At 35.0% G+C, this 17,272-nt stretch overlaps 1 non-coding gene across 1 annotated transcript; it reads left to right on the top strand.

Moving 5' to 3' along the window:
• Nucleotides 1–12,373: 12,373 nt before the first annotated feature.
• On the top strand, nucleotides 12,374–12,480 carry LOC139903069 (small nucleolar RNA R71). Its single transcript, XR_011777916.1, has one exon. It is a non-coding gene; the product is annotated as a small nucleolar RNA R71 (small nucleolar RNA).
• The last annotated feature ends 4,792 nt before the right edge of the window (nucleotides 12,481–17,272 follow it).

Here is a 17,272-nt window from a genome sequence, read left to right as displayed (position 1 = left end):
CACTTTGTGATAAATGTTTTTATTTTGGCGGAAAAACGCTCGAAGAAGTAATATATAACAATTATCGTGTTTTTCGAGCGTATATTGAGGTTTTAGCTATTGGGGTTTAGATATTAGGGTTTAGATATTAGGGTTTAGAAATTTAGGGTTTAGGGTTTAGAGTTAGGGTTTAGATTTAGGATTTAGATTGAGTTTTTAACACGAACGGTTTAGAGTTTAGGGTTTAGGGTTTAGTGCTTAGGGTTTAGGGTTTGGTGTTTTGGGTTTATGGAATAAACCCAAAACACCAAACCCTAAACCCTATACCCTAAACCTAAACCCTAAACTCTAAATCGGGCTAAATTTTACTTCACAAAACATGAAGAAAAAAAAGTTCATATTTTTCACGAACAATATTATCTTGAATGTTATTTTTGTCGATCGTTTTTCCCGCCTAAATAATAACATTCATCACGAAGTTTCTCTTCTAAATGTTCATATTTTCGTGTGATCTTGATGCCGGGAAAAAAAAATTCCAAAAAAAAACGAAAAAAAAAATTTGCTTCCCCCCGATTGGTTACTTCCCCATTGATCCTGCCTATATATATATATATATATATATATATATATATATATATATATATATATATATATATATATATATATATATATGGTGAGGATCCATGGAGAACCAAAGGTAGTAGAGAACCCATGGAACTCGTGCAGATTGAGTCAATCTCCTGCAGATTGACATTTTTTTTTTTTGCAGATTGACTTTTTTTCTGTGTAGATTGAGTCAATCTGCGTGCAGATCGACTTTTTTGCATCTTTTTTTTTTTGACTAAATTGCCCAAATCGTCCCTATGTTTATGGTTGTTTGCCCAAATCATCCTCGTGTTAACAAAACTGCATAAATCATCCTTAATTGCAAAATAACGTCCTAAATTTATCCCTGACTTAACTTCTGGTTAACTCTCTGTTAGTGCAAGTACATGTGCAAGTCACGTGACATAAAGTAACCTATTTACAGTAGTTGAGTACCGTTGCAACAACAAAGAAAAAATCTTGATCAACGATAAAACAAAGAAACCTATGACGAAGCACCCCAAACCAGAATTATTAATGATATCATCGTCAAAAGATGAAAATGGTGCATATTTTATAACCGTTGAAGGCTTGTAGCTCCACATCATAAATCAAATAGTTTCTAAAGCTTAATGATTTAGTTCTATCGACACGAGAAGTAATCTAAGAGCCTTCAAATTACATATATTACATTTATAAATTCATATACCAGAAAAACAAAAGAGACATTCCAAAAAAAAGAGCAGCTCAAATTCTAGAAACTTAAATTCATACACAAGATTAACAAATACTCACATATTCATATACGGAGTATGCAATATAACAAATAAAATCTTATGATCATGATTAACGTATGTGATTGTAAAATGACATTACCATATAAAAGATAAATAGTTTTATCATGATTATCTTATGTGATTTCCGAATGAATCAACATGTATATTGGTTATCGTGTCATACCTGTAGCAATGGGCAGATCGTTTAACGTACATAATATGATCATGATACGAACCCTACACAAATAACAACTTTATCAATAAGAAGTAAATCATTATACACAAATAACAACTATCAACAACAACTAAATCAGTACCTGAATCGCTGGCTCTTGCACATCTCTCTAATCAACCTCATATTAATTAGTCTAGTTGCGGTTTAGTATATAACAAAATAAGCAAATAAATACTATAGGTAACCATACTCAAAATTACTTATCTGTTGGAAAAACAAAAGACAATAAGCAGGTTTAAAAATCTGACTTACATATAACGTTCCCTAACTGCCTGTCACTTTGAATTCACATATATACACACATATACTTACATATAAATATAAGGCGATTGTAAATATATACATACATATACTTACATATAAACACTAATTGTTAAAGTACCTGAATGGGAAACAGATTAGTAATCCCCTTTTTAGCTAAAGCAGATACAATATCTTGATAAATCCCAAAATTTGAAATTTCAAGACCGTCGGAAGAAACTGACCAGCGGTATCATACGAAAGAATGTTAAGAAAATAAGGCGATTGTAAAATCAAAATACAAATTAACAAATACAAACCTCGTCACTTCATTCGACGATACTACGATTAAATTGAGAGTAATATGATTGTCACTAATAATCGAAAAATATTAAATGTGAAAGGTTAGATGGAAACAAACTAAGGTTCAATCACGACATGTATAAATCACGACATGTATTCATGTTCAATTGAACCCTAGATAAAAAAAATCGATCGAAAAATAACAGATTTGAAAGGTTAGATATAGACATAAATCCATTTTCAATTGAACCCTAGATGAAAAATTGATTCATAAAATCTGAGAAAAATAAACCTTTGATTATGAGATAGTCAATGATGATTTAACAATACCTTGTTCATTGGAAATCAACCTGCAATCCTTGTTTGATTGACGTTTTTGGAAATCAACCCCCAATCCTTCCAATGACGATTTTAATCACTTGATTGCTTAAACCTTTAATTTTAGGCACCCAGACAGCAGCTCAAATCGACAGAAATTGAAAAAACTAAAGTAAATACAAAGTATATGCCATACAATTGCGAATTCAGACGAAACCCTAATTCAGTCTACGTAAAACATACACATTTAGTAATACGAAATAAACCTGTAAATCGAAACGAAAAATAAGAAATACTAACCCGCGATTTTCAAATGAAGATTATTCAACAGCAGATGTTGATCCAACGAATCTACCCTTAAACGACTTCAGATCATGATTATAGAACCCTAAAACACGAAAATCATAAGAAAATTAATAGAAAAACTAACCTTCGATTTGAGAGTAACGATGATGCAGGAACGATTATTGGGATTGATTTTTAAAGAAGATTCATGTAGAAGTAAAGGAGTTTAGAGAGTTTTGCCCTAATTTTTGTGTGTGTGTGTGTGTCGACTGAAGAGTTTTGCCCTATTTTTTTTTGCCCGCTAATTGAAAGGACCCGTTCATATACATTATAAACGATTCACAATAGTTGATTTCATCGCGAGATATTTGACCTCTATATGATACATTTTACAAACATTGCATTCGTTTTTAAAAGACAAACTTTCTTTACATCGAAAATTGACAGGCTTGCATACCATTTCATAATATCCACTATCCAGCTATAAATTGACTTAATAATAATCTTTGATGAACTCAATGACTCGAATGCAACGTTCTTCGAAATATGCCATGAAAGACTTTAAAGTCTGAGAATAAACATGCTTTAAAGTGTCAACCAAAAGGTTGGTGAGTTCATTAGTTTATCATAATCATTCATTTTCATCATTTTAATAGACCACAAGAATTTCATTTCCAGTTCTCATAAATATACATCCCATGCATAGAGACAAAAATCATTCATATGGATTGAACATCTGGTAACCGACATTAACAAGATGCATATAAGAATATCCCCTATCATTCTGGGAAATCCTTCGGACATGATAAAAACGAAATCGAAGTACTAAAGCATCCGGTACTTTGGATGTGGTTCGTTAGGCCCAATAGATTTATCTTTAGGATTCGCGTCAATTAGGCGTGCACTAATTCTCAAAATTAGTGATGTTCCCTAATTCTTAAGCTACCAAGCAAAAAGGGGCATATTCGGCTTCGATCATTCAACCATATAATGTAGTTTCGATTACTTGTGTCTATTTCGTAAAACATTTATAAAAATTGCGCATGTATTCTCAGCCCAAAAATATAAAGGGTAAAAAAGGCAAATGAAACTCACCATACTGTATTTCGTAGTAAAAATACATATAACGTCATTGAACAAGTGCAAGGTTGGCATCGGATTCACGAACCTAAATTAATTATATATAATTATGTGTTGGTCATTATTTGTCTAACAAATTAGGTCAAATCATAGTGTACCACAATCCTAATGCTCGAGACTAATATGCAAAAGTCAACAAAAGTCAATTTGACTCAAAATGATTTTCAAAATCTATACATGATTAATATATAGTTTAAATATCGTCGTTTTATATCTTTAAATATTTTTAAAAGATCTATTAGAGTAAATAATATAATTCATTTATTAATAAATAAAATTTTATATAAAATATACTTTTATATATCTTAAGTAATAAAATTTATAAAGTTCATTTAACATCATAAAAATAATATGATAGGTAGTGTTAATGTAATTATGTTACACGTAGTAAAACATCTTTGTATTACATATTTACTTGATAAAATAATATCGATAATAATAATAGTAAGTAAAAGTTATATTATTTTGTAATAATAATTATTATTATTCTATTAATAATAATAACAATATTTATATTTGCTAAAATGATATTATGATAAAATGGTAATTCATATTAATAAAAAAATAATGAAATTTTATATTAACAATGATATTCCTATTAAAATAATAATTTTTAGTGATAATTCCTTTTATTGATAATGATGATGATGATGATAATAATAATAATAATAATAATAATAATAATAATAATAATAATAATAATAATAATAATAATAATAATAATAATAATAATAATAATAATAATAATAATAATAATAATACTAATAATAATAATAATAATAATAATAATAATAATAATAATAATAATAATAATAATGATGATGATGATAATAATAATGATAATTAGATAAAAACTATAACGACGATAATAACGACCATAATAATAATCATTTTTAATAATAATATAAAAATTCAATTGACTATAACTTCTAATCCGTTCATCAAAATCATTCGATATCTAAATGAAAAGTTCTTAATTTTTTGCTAGCTTTCCAACGACATGCATATCTTATACCTTATCTTAACCCAGTGGCGAAGCCAGAATTTTGTGTCAGTGGTGTAAAAAAAATAAATATCAATTTTTTTTACAATGAAAACTTTTAAACATCATTAATTAAATAAAAAGTTTTGTTTTTAAATACGATAATTTTGCTTATTATTAAGATTTGATTATAATCTCGAATTAAGTAATGAAAAGCAATGGAGATTGAAATTTAAAATAACACTACACAAAGTTGGTTGCTAAATGTCACTTCACTTTAATTAGAACATGCTTGAGAATATTATTGTAGATAGAGCACAGAACTTTAATAATTATATCGGGCATTTAGAAAATAAAAAAAAACCCAACAAAAATAGGAGCATTACTTAACACTTGAGAACTTGACTACCAACTCCTTATAAACTCGATGGATGAGCAAACCTAATAAATTAACATTACGTGATATATTTTATGTGGGGTCATTTGACCCCAATACTCATAACATAGCTTCGCCACTGTCTCAGCCGCATATGTAACTAAATTAGGATTCAACATAACCTATCTAATAGAAATATCAAAAGTACAAGCATGCATAATCCTATATACTCGAGCACTAGTCAGGGATACACTATTAATATATAAAAGTTAAATTATGAGTACTCACGTATCAATATTGAGATTCAATATTGCAGGAAAGGTATGTAGACGCAACAGAGATGATAACTACCAAATTGACCTCACGAGCATACCCTCGACCCATACCCATAACCTCCATAGCTATAGCCCATAATTTCCTTAGTTTTATCCCGCTCATAAAAAAAATCGTTTTGAAAATAATGCACTCATGACCTCGTCGTTGATATGGCCGAAACGGACGGTTTTTATTTGCGCGGTGTCATTAGGCCGCGGCTCGCCAGGATCAGCCACTCGTGGGCGAGGATACTTGTTTTAAATTTATATTTAGCGGGGCCTAAATCTTACTACTCCTTATAAGTAAGGGAAGTATGACCTAGAGTCGTATTTTAGAGATATCAGTAACATCGAACCTATATTGTAACCTAAGATAGTTAGGGAGTAGTGGATATTTATTTTAGGATTTTTTTAATTTATAAGATAGATAAAGTAAATACGATAAAATTTGTAATTCAGATAAGGTTAAAGTAAGTGCATACTATGACTTCATCAGTTATTCTGCCGAGATTATGGAATGCTGGCTCATGAATAGGCAGAGACTCTGTATTCATTACACTGGTCCTAAACGCCCCTGTCATAAGACATGTCACTGGGTACTGCGTTAGGCTTGAAGATTCTGAATAGACAGCAATGTCCCTTACCCCCGATGCCCGTGCAGTCTGACTACAGGCATACATGTTCAGACAGCTCATCCAATTGAGCGACTCGGTTGGGTGACGTATTAACATTCCAAAATGGTCTAAACTTTCTTAAGCATAATAGAATACATGGTGTACCATATCTGAGAGACGTGATGTGCTTCAATGCTTTCATTAATGATTGGTAAGAGATAGTTAGGCCCTTAAAAAGAGTTCAACCATAAAGAACACCATGGCCAAGTCAAGATGACTTCCATGAACACGTTCGGTTATCCTAACGGTCCAATCCTTTATGTGTCTAAACAAACAGTTCCTTAATTAACTAAGAATCCCTCAAGCGGGGTGCAATGCTTGAGACCGCGTTATGGTGCAGTGTACTGGTCAACACTAACCGTGTTCCATGGCCTTACTTAGAAGAGGTACAGCTTACAACAACCGCTGTGCTTCAGCGTGCACGTACAAAGTTTATATGCTTGGTGACTACACTAGCATGGTCTAGGATCAAAAATGTACTAGGGGTCTAGTCAGATGTTTCACTACGAAAGAATTCTCAGTCGGAATCCAAAGCTTAATAGACTTACTACAACCGGTGTGCCTCGGTCGATCTTACGTTGTATCCGATAGACTTCTCTTACCAAGGGGTGACACAGATAGTGTACTCTGAATCGGGGTTCGCGACTTCCCAATAACAGAGCCTATAACTACGTTCTATTAGTTGGAAAAGCGATTGAGTTTAAAGCATAATCGGAAAGCATTTCAACAGCATACACAAACCATAATATTATTTCGGCATTATAACTGCTTACATCATAGCATACACTAAAGATAACTACTCGCTAATCATGGCAATAATATCATAAAACATTATATAAGATAAAGGATAGAAGTACCAGTAGATTAAACGAGTTCCGAATACAAAAGTGACAACTTCAAGACTCCAGACCGCTCCTAATACAATCTTCAGCGTTCGCCTCCGGGTACTTAATTTTCTGCTCGGAGGTGAGAAGGCCTTGAAAGTATGACTAATATTTTACAAGAGAGAGAAAGAAGTGAATTGAAGTGTGTGTTGGAATAAATGACAAAGACCCTTTAAATAGACTTGAAAATTGCCAAATACGCCTGGCAGGCCGTATGGCAGGCTGTATTTGGCAGGCCGTATTTGGCAGGCCGTATGCAAGGCAGGCCGTTTGGTGGCTCGTGTGGCAGCATGTATATGGCAGGCTGTTTCCATACTGGCAGGCCGTTTGGATTGCTGGTCAGCCTGAATTCCCTGGATCATAACTTAATTTCTTGTCTTTCACCGTTTTCGCTCTAGAATCTTCGTTTTAGCTCCGATTCTCTTGATTCTTTTTGCACCGTCTTCGTAATTACTTGTTCTTCAATTCTAACCGACGAAGTGGGTATTTTGCCGACAAAGTTCGAATCTTTCTTATTTTTGGGCCTTAATACCGGGGTGAAAACGTGACTTTTTAGCCTATATCAAATATCCCACACTTAGACTTTGCTTGTCCTCAAGCAAACTCTCATTTTAAAGAATCTTTTCAGCGTTTCTTTTCTAATAGCCTAAGCGGTTTGATTTTATTATAAGAGCAAAAAGATAAGGTGAGTCATCTATGTTAGGATTGAAATTATCTCTGCAAGCATGCGAGGAGGTTACATGACATAGGCTAGCTTTCACGGGTCACTCAAATCACTCAAGTGTTTTAGGGTTCCCTATAGATTTAAGAAATGAATACACTCATAGCCAGTCATGCTGCACCCATCGTCATAGGCTTGATAAAGACTCAAATCCTTACTGCTAACGTGAGAACGGTAGTAATCTCAGCTTTATGGGTTATTTGTCAATGATGGAAAGGAATTTTAGAGTGGTAGTGAAGTTGTTTTTGAAGGAGGAGATAAAAGGGTAATACAGTCTTTATACAGACTTTTATTCGGATAGATAGGAGTGCTGAAGTATTTTGAGAAGCACTTTTGAACTTTTCTTCTTTTGATAATCATTTTCGGTCGAGTTCTCTTCGGCTTTTCTCTTATTTAGTTCTGCTCCTTTTTTCAGAACTTCATCATTTTTTTTTTGGAGACTTCATCTCGAGAAACTTTTTGCCGGTAAACTTTTTCAAGACCTTTGCCATGATACTTGAGAGGTTTATAACATCGGGTTTTCGAAAGGAATCTCATTTTCTGGATTTTTCGAGAAATAGTAAAGGTGATATGGATGTGGTGGTGGAGTAGAAGTAGTGGAGGTATGAAAAGTTTATGTTTGACAAATGGGTAGCTATTTTGATTACAACCGAACCACGCTTTGTTGCTTGGAGATGTAGATCTAAAGCAAGTTCTGATTCTGAGCACAGACATCGGCACTCTCAACGGAAAATAGTGAAGCATTAAAGATGAATGCTGGTCTTATTTGGGGTGCCTTACCATAATCAATTTAGGTCGATAATGCCTTAGTCATGCAATGCTCTATTAGAGATTTCAATCTAACAAGATTTCCACCTTACTTAAGCCTTATTTTTATTGACAAACGTTTTAGGTTTTCAAAAATACTCTTTCGAAAAGGATTTATTTTTGCAAAAAAATTTGAAATTTGGCTTAAGGACTTGGAATCTTCGTAATGGTTTATTATGATATAGCATAAAAAGATACCAACATCCCATACTTAGACGAACATTCTCCTCAATGTTCCTAGTGTATCCTACACTTAGGAGTTTTAGTTGAAGATTTGGGAGTATTCGTCTATTGTATTAATTGGGTGTTATCCCACACTTAGTGATAAGCTAGGATGCGGTATAGTTTGAATCTTTGAGCTAGTAGCAAAAAGAAAGAAATACCCCTAGCAGATGCGGCTGGTTTCCTTGCTTCTTTATCGGCTCACTTGTCATCCTTTATTCTTCTACTCTACTTTATTGCACGGGTTGCCTCCCGAGAAGTGCTCTTGTTTAAGGTCGTTGGCTTGACCGTAGTGATTCTTCAAAAAGCAAACATTCCTCGTTGATGGTTGTGATCTTGGTCTTCTTGAGGGAATGTGAGTCTTGGTGGATAAGTTCTGAGAAAGTGTCGGACCAATAGTGGTAACAAGTCCGGTACTTCTCTTGAAGATCTTTTGAATGATAAGTAGTGCGCAGTTTTGGCTCTTGATAAGTCTTGAAGTCCGATGAGAATGTGATCCACAGCTCTGCTGGTTGACCCATGAATGTCAATCATGGAAGCAGTGCTGGTGTTGATGATTTCTCTGATGGGATGCTCATGTCGGAGGTCTTCAAACAATGTCAGAAACTGTATCTTTAGAATTTCGAAGTCTTCGGGACGGTGATCTCTACAGTAAGAGTCTGTAGCTTTGCACAGATTTACTAAAAGGCGAAGCTGAAAAGAAGTGAAGAGCAATCCTGATCCGAGCATTAATTTCACCGTCTTTGAGTATATCTCCCTACATCCAGCTTTAAATGTGAAACTAGGATCCGTGAATTCTTGGAAGATACGTGTTATCTGCTTAGTAACGTAGGTGGCAATGTTGACTCGGTCTGGTTCAAGATGAGAGAACGGATTGTTTCTCCTTGCTTCTTCCATAACAACGTCTTGTAGCTCTTTGATAATCAGATCGGCGTGGTGATCAATGGTTATGTAAATTACTAGCCTCTCTGGTGTGCTTTCGAAATTATCTCTACCCAGAAGAGCGAAAAGACTGTGAATATCCTCGATCATTTGCAAATCAGAGTGATAAGTTGGGCTGCCGGTGGAAAGATCCATATGCTTCCGGATGAGAGTCAGTAGTGCTCGTTCGTTTTGTGAGAACGGAAGTGCAGATCCGGCTAAGGCGTTATAAACCTTAGAGTAAATGATCTTCTGATCTCGACAGAATCTTGTTTCGAGAATAGTGCGAACCACTGAATTATGCTCTCGTTGCCTTTCTTCGTGATAGATATGATCGTGAAGAGAATTGATAAAGTCTTGAATGCGTTCTTCTAGGATTTTAACATCGTTGTCTTCTCTTCGGAGATAGAGGTGGTGCTCTTCTCTGATAGCCATGATTCGTTCTATTAAGCGTAGCGAAAAATCAATGGTTGACTTTCGGATGGCTTCGAGAATGTCTTCAAATTCATCGGTATCATTAATGAAGGTAATCATGTCTGCATGTGTGGATATAATCGGAATTCGATATGAAGAAGAGTCCGGCTCCCCTTGATCTACTTCGGTTGGAGAGTGTGAGTTAGTCAGAATGTCTTCATGATGCTCTTCCTCGTCATCATCGGTATCTTGCTCTTCTGAGGATGTGTCTGATGAACGGGTTTCTTCAGTATTCTGATTCTCCACTTTGATACTTACAGGATCAATTTCTATATCCTTAACCTCAGCCTTGTCTTTCTTCTTCTTGAAGCGAATGATTAAACTGTGATCTGCCGTTTCAAGCCTCATTATTTCTTCATGACGCTCAGTGCTTGGAACAGGTGTTGTTGCAGTTTCTTTTACGTCTTTCATTTCCTCTTCCTCTTCAGATTCCTCCTCTTCCTCTATTTCTTCGCTGGGATCCTCTTCTTCCATTTCTGGGTCATCTACAGACTGTGATTCGACACCCATCTCGATATCATTGGCTGGTGGTAATGACTTATCATCGGAAGTGATCCGTCTGGTGGAAATAGCAAACATCAATGCCTGTCCAGAAAGATCGGTTGGTCGGTCAATTTTGAAGGTAACGCTCTCCCTATGTGATTGTAAGATCATGGTTTGATTGTACACATCAATGACAGTCCTAGCCGTATTCATGAAAGGTCTCCCTAACACTACTGGGGTGTGTAGCTCTTCCTTAATATCCATTACTACGAAATCCGTAGGATACAAGAATTTGTCGACTTTCACCAAGACGTTCTCAACTATGCCCTTAGGATATCGAATTGTATGATCGGCAAGTTGGATTGTCATTTTGGTTGGTGACAAGTCTCCTAACTCTAATCTCTTGTAGAGAGAGTAGGGGATTAGGTTGATACTTGCTCCTGAATCTGCTAGCGCATGAATGGTTCCAGATTGGTAGATTGAACACGGGAAAATGAATCGACCCGTATCTCTTAGCTTAGGTGGTAGAGAGTTTCTGAGTAATGCAGAGCATTCTTCACTCAGTGGAATTTTGTTAGAGTCTGGTATCCTCTCCTTTGTAGATAGAAGCCTTCGGATGTATCTCTTCTAGTTGGGAACTTTGGACATGGTGTCCAGGAATCTGCCATCAAGTTTGAATGAATCAAGCTTGGATGGTTCTTCTTGTAGCCTTCCAGGATAAGGTACGCGAACTGGAGTTTCAGGGGTCAGCTTCTGAGTATATGTTGATTTGTTCTTGAGCCTAGTTGATCTTCTCCGTGATTCTTCCTCTGGGATTACGGAATCCATTTTCTTTGCTTCTTCTATGTGGGGATTCTGGATAGTATTACTTGGCAATCTTCCCTGCGGTAGGGTTTCAAGGCATTGTGATAACTGTCCGAGCTGTGTTTCCAAACTTTTGAGCAGATCCAATTGATTTCTCATTAGTATCTCCGTCTGATCTTGCCTGGTTGCAGTTCTCTGATTTAACCGTTGTTGTCCGTGGATGAACTGAGTTAACTGATCATCAACTCCGAGAGTGGGGTTAGTTGCTTTTGTAATCTGGGTGGTAGGGGAATTCTCCTCAACTGGGGGACCAGTGAGTGGAAGTGGTTGATCGTAGGTCAATTGAGATTGTTGGGCTGGATAAGGTGGATAGCAATAGCGGAAAGGTTGATTGCTTCGTTGAAATTGATTAACCCTTGGTGGTTGATTGAATCCGGGATTTGGTGGACGAGCTGGGTATTGAACGTAACAGACTAAACCGTCAGGGTTTTTGTACTCAACTTGATAGTCTTCAGTAGGTTGTGGGTTGGTACAATTAACACAAGCCTGAGCTTGGTTAACCTGCTGCAGTTGCGTCTTCAATTCTCCGAGTTGCTTTGCAAGAGATTCCATCTTATCCGTGAGGGATTTGATGACCTCCGTCTGATTGTTAAGTGCAGAGAGTGGGGCAGATGATGAAGTTGTTTCACCACTGTTCCAGTCATAATGATGCATCGTCATGTTCTTGAGCAATTCCCATGCTTCATCTGCGGTTTGATTCATCAGGTTCCCTTGAGCTGCTGCATCGATCGTCGTCCTATGATTTACCGTAAGACCATTGTAGAAGGTACAGATTTGGGCTGACCGTTCTAGTTGGTGATTAGGGCATTTCTTCAGTAGGATTTTGAAACGCTCCCATGCAGTGTAAAGAGATTCATCATAACTTTGTTTGAAGTTAATGATGTCATTCTTCAGTTTGGTTTGTTTAGAAGGAGGGAAATATTTGGTTAGGAATTTAGTCGCCATCTCCGTCCATGACGTGATGGAATCTTTTTCTAGTCCTTCAAACCAAGTTTGAGCATGATGAGTGAGAGAATAGGGGAACAAGTATAGCCGGACTATATCTTGTCCTATCCCTGGCTGTTTGTAGGAGTTCGAAAGAGATATGAATTTATTAAGGTGAGAATTAGGATCGTCATTCGGTAATCCATGAAACTGACAGCTATTCTGAATGAGCTGGATGATGTGATGTTTTAACTCGAACGAGTGTCCTTGAATCTCTGGAAATCTGATTGGTCCTCCTCGACCTTCAATCGAGGGTTTCGTGTTTTCTGCTAAAGTAACGCGTAACGCCATTTGGTTTCTGATTCGTGCTTCCTTGCATGCTTTAGAGATTATTGCGTCTGGATCAGGTACGAATAACAACGGCCCTGGTCTAGATCGGGTTTGGGTCATACACTAGGTATGCCTTTTTGTTTTTAATTTTTCGCAAATAAGCTAAAATTATAATAAGCCAAACTAATCTAATCTAATTCTAAGGTAATCTAATTTAATCTAAGGCAATCTAAGGTAATCTAATCTAATCTAATCTAAGGTAAACTAAAGTAATCTAATTAATTAACTAATTATCCTATGGTGGAATATGTTTTTGGTTCTAGCTACTGATTCCCTGGTATTTCGGTAACAAAGCTTCGCACAAACTATTCAACAAACCAAGTGGCCAGGCTGACTACGGAGAGGCAGGATCCTTTTGGTCCCAATATAATTGGCGACTGTTCGGAAAATCCAATAACCAAGTCCGTGTATAATTGTCTTTCTTAGACACCACTAAATGCTTGCGAATAAGTTTGATAGAAAACAGTATCTCCTGATACCAGTTCCCCGGCAGCGGCGCCAAAAACTCAGGTATTCTCCTGATATGGCCAAAACGGACGGTTTTTATTTACGCGATGTTGTTAGGCCGCGGCTCGCCAGGACCAGCCACTCGTGGGAGAGGATACTTGTTTTAAATTTATATTTAGCGGGGCCTAAATCTTACTACTCCTTATAAGTAAGGGAAGTATGACCTAGAGTCGTATTTTAGAGATATCAGTAACATCGAACCTATATTGTAACCTAAGATAGTTAGGGAGTAGTGAATATTTATTTTAGGATTTTATAATTTATAAGATAGATAAAGTAAATATGATAAAATTTGTAATTCAGATAAGGTTAAAGTAAGTGCATACTATGACTTCATTAGTTATTATGCCGAGATTATGGAATGCTGGCTCATGAATAGGCAGAGGCCCTGTATTCATTACACTGGTCCTAAACGCCCCTTTCATAAGACATGTCACTGGGTACTGCGTTAGGCTTGAAGATTCTGAATAGACAGCAACGTCCCTTACCCCCGACGCCCGTGCAGTCTGACTACAGGCATACACGTTCAGACGGCTCATCCAATTGAGCGACTCGGTTGGGTGACGTATTAACATTCCAAAATGGTCTAAACTTTCTTAAGCATAATAGAATACATGGTGTACCATATCCGAGAGACGTGATGTGCTTCAATGCTTTCGTTAATGATTGGTAAGAGATAGTTAGGCCCTTAAAAATAGTTCAACCATAAAGAACACCATGGCCAAGTCAAGATGACTTCCATGAACACGTTCGGTTATCCTAACGGTCCAATCCTTTATGTGTCTAAACAAACAGTTCCTTAATTAACTAAGAATCCCTCAAGCGAGGTGCAATGCTTGAGACCACGTTATGGTGCAGTGTACTGGTCAACACTAACCGTGTTCCATGGCCTTACTTAGCAGAGGTACAGCTTACAATAACCGTTGTGCTTCAGCGTGCACGTACGAAGTTTATATGCTTGGTGACTACACTAGCATGGTCTAGGACCGACAATGTACTAGAGGTCTAGTCAGATGTTTCACTACGAAAGAGTCCTCAGTCGGAATCCAAAGCTTGATAGACTTACTACAATCGGTGTGCCTCGGTCGATCTTACGTTGTATCCGATAGACTTCTCTTACCAAGGGGTGACACAGATAGTGTACTCTGAATCGGGGTTCACGACTTCCCAATAACAGAGCCTATAACTACATTCTATTAGTTGGAAAAGCGATTGAGTTTAAAGCATAATCGGAAAGCATTTCAACAGCATACACAAACCATAATATTATTTCAGCATTATAACTGCTTACATCATAGCATACACTAAAGATAACTACTCGCTAATCATGGCAATAATATCATAAAACATTATATAAGATAAAGGATAGAAGTACCAGTAGATTAAACGAGTTCCGAACACAAAAGTGACAACTTCAAGACTCCAGACCGCTCCTAATACAATCTTCAGCGTTCACCTCCGAGTACTTAATTTCCCGCTCGGAGGTGAGAAGGTCTTGAAAGTATGACTAATATTTTACAAGAGAGAGAAATAAGTGAATTGAAGTGTGTGTTGGAATGAATGATAATGACCCTTTAAATAGACTTGAAAATTGCCAAATACGCCTGGCAGGCCGTTTGGTAGGCCGTATTTGGCAGGCCGTATGCAAGGCAGGCCGTTTGGTGGCTTGTGTGGCAGCACGTATATGGCAGGTCGTTTCCATACTGGCAGGCCGTATGGCAGGCCGTTTGGATTGCTGGTCAGCCTGAGTTCCCTGGATCGTAAGTTGATTTCTTGTCTTTCACCGTTTTCGCTCTAGAATCTTCGTTTTAGCTCCGATTCTCTTGATTCTTTTTGCACCGTCTTCGTAATTACTTGTTCTTCAATTCTAACCGACGAAGTGGGTATTTTTCTGACAAAGTTCAAATCTTTCTTGTTTTTGGGCCTTAATACCGGGGTGAAAACGTGACTTTTTAGCTGATATCAGTCGTAATATTTTATGTATAATACTAATTATAATAATACTAGTACTACTAATAATAAGTTTAATAACAATCTTTATAATATTAATAATAATAATAAATATATATAACGAGAGAGATAGAAGATAGATTGAAGAATGATGAGCTCGAGTTTTTATAGTCCCAAATCTGGCCCCACCTACGCAATCTCGGAGGATTGTTGAATCAAAAGTCCTTCAATTACGGAATTAATCATTAACGTATTACATGTTTCTTATGTTATTAATTATTATTATATATATAATATAATTAATTTATATAATTACTTATATATTATATTATATTTACGCTCATGGTAAAAATGTAATTTTTACTCAAATGACTTGGACGTTGTCACTCGACTCACGTTTAGAAAAACTAGCCTTTTACGTTACGCGACATGTACACTTATTAATACTTTGACTTTACTCATCAAAAATTTACCTTATAATAAATGTAACATATAAAATTGAGCGTTGTGATCATTTGCTTCTATAAATCAGAGTCTCGTAGTTTATCAAAATGTATCATTTTAAATCATCTGTTAAAATATTATATTTTGTCACTTGTATAATATATATATATATATATATATATATATATATATATATATATATATATATATATATCCTTATTTAAAATATATATATTTGTTCATATTGAAATATATAATAATACAATATTTAGTTTTTCAAAACTAATTATATTTTTAAAGTTTATTTTTGGAATCGTTTAGATAGTAGAAAAATATTATATCAATCACGGTTACATTTTTGAAACGCTTTATCTACTTGTAATTTATAATATAAACTTTATTTAAATTCTTCAAAAGTCATATACAAATTATCTTATAAAACTTCCTAATCAATAAAGTTCTTTTTAAATTGAAATGTTTTTATATATTTAAATCAAATATGATAACTTTGTTTTTCTAAAACTAAATATATAAAATAATCATTTTATTAAAAGGTTAAAATAGAAGAAGCTGTTATATCGTAAAAATGTTTTAGAAAAGTAAGATTAAATATACTTTTAATAGATTTCAAGTTTTTAACATTTTTTGGTGCAACGTGATATAACGTCTAAAGGTTAGATAAACATATAAAAAATCATTTTAATGTAAAACGTTAATTTACTTAACTTGTTGATATCCATCTTCTAAGTTTTCTATATTCTACAATTTTACTTCCACGTTAATTAATATACAAGTTTAATAGTTTATCTTATCAAAAGTCACGAGACAATTATTGTAAAGCATAAATTGAAAAATCAAACGGAAATCTCCACTAACCCTTGTCTAGTTCTCGTTAATTGACACTTTTGTTCCTTCTAATAAATCACTTTACCAATTATTCCGAATACCGTTAAAAAGAATAGATTTCTCAAATCATAGTGGACCTCTTAACAGAGACTCGTAATTATAATTCATTGTATTTAATAATTCAATTATTTAATATCATCTTTTAATTCCATTGATAACTATTAGAATATATTTTGAAACAAATACGTTTATATAAAGTATTATACGTCTAATACTTTGTTAATGTTTTCAAGTTATAATATATACACATATACATATATAATCATGTTCGTTCATAAAATGGTTCGTGAGTCATTGGAATTTGGTCGAGGTTAAATGAATGTATGAATACAGTTTAAAATTCTTAAGATTCAACTTACAAACTTTGTTTATCGTGTCGGGAATATATAAAGATTAAAGTTTAAATTTGGTCGGAAATTTCTGGGTTGTCACAGTACCTACCCGTTAAAGAAATTTCATCCCAAAATTTGATTCGGATGGTCATGGCTGACAATAAGTATATTTTCATGACGCATATAAGCTGAAAATTAGGGTTTTATCATCATTAAGTGATATGGATAAAACCATT

This window comes from Rutidosis leptorrhynchoides, chromosome 3 (genome assembly GCF_046630445.1).
Source record: "Rutidosis leptorrhynchoides isolate AG116_Rl617_1_P2 chromosome 3, CSIRO_AGI_Rlap_v1, whole genome shotgun sequence".
Lineage (NCBI taxonomy): Eukaryota > Viridiplantae > Streptophyta > Magnoliopsida > Asterales > Asteraceae > Rutidosis > Rutidosis leptorrhynchoides.
Note: the sequence above shows the minus strand (reverse complement) of the source record. Positions and strands in the feature narration are given on the sequence as shown.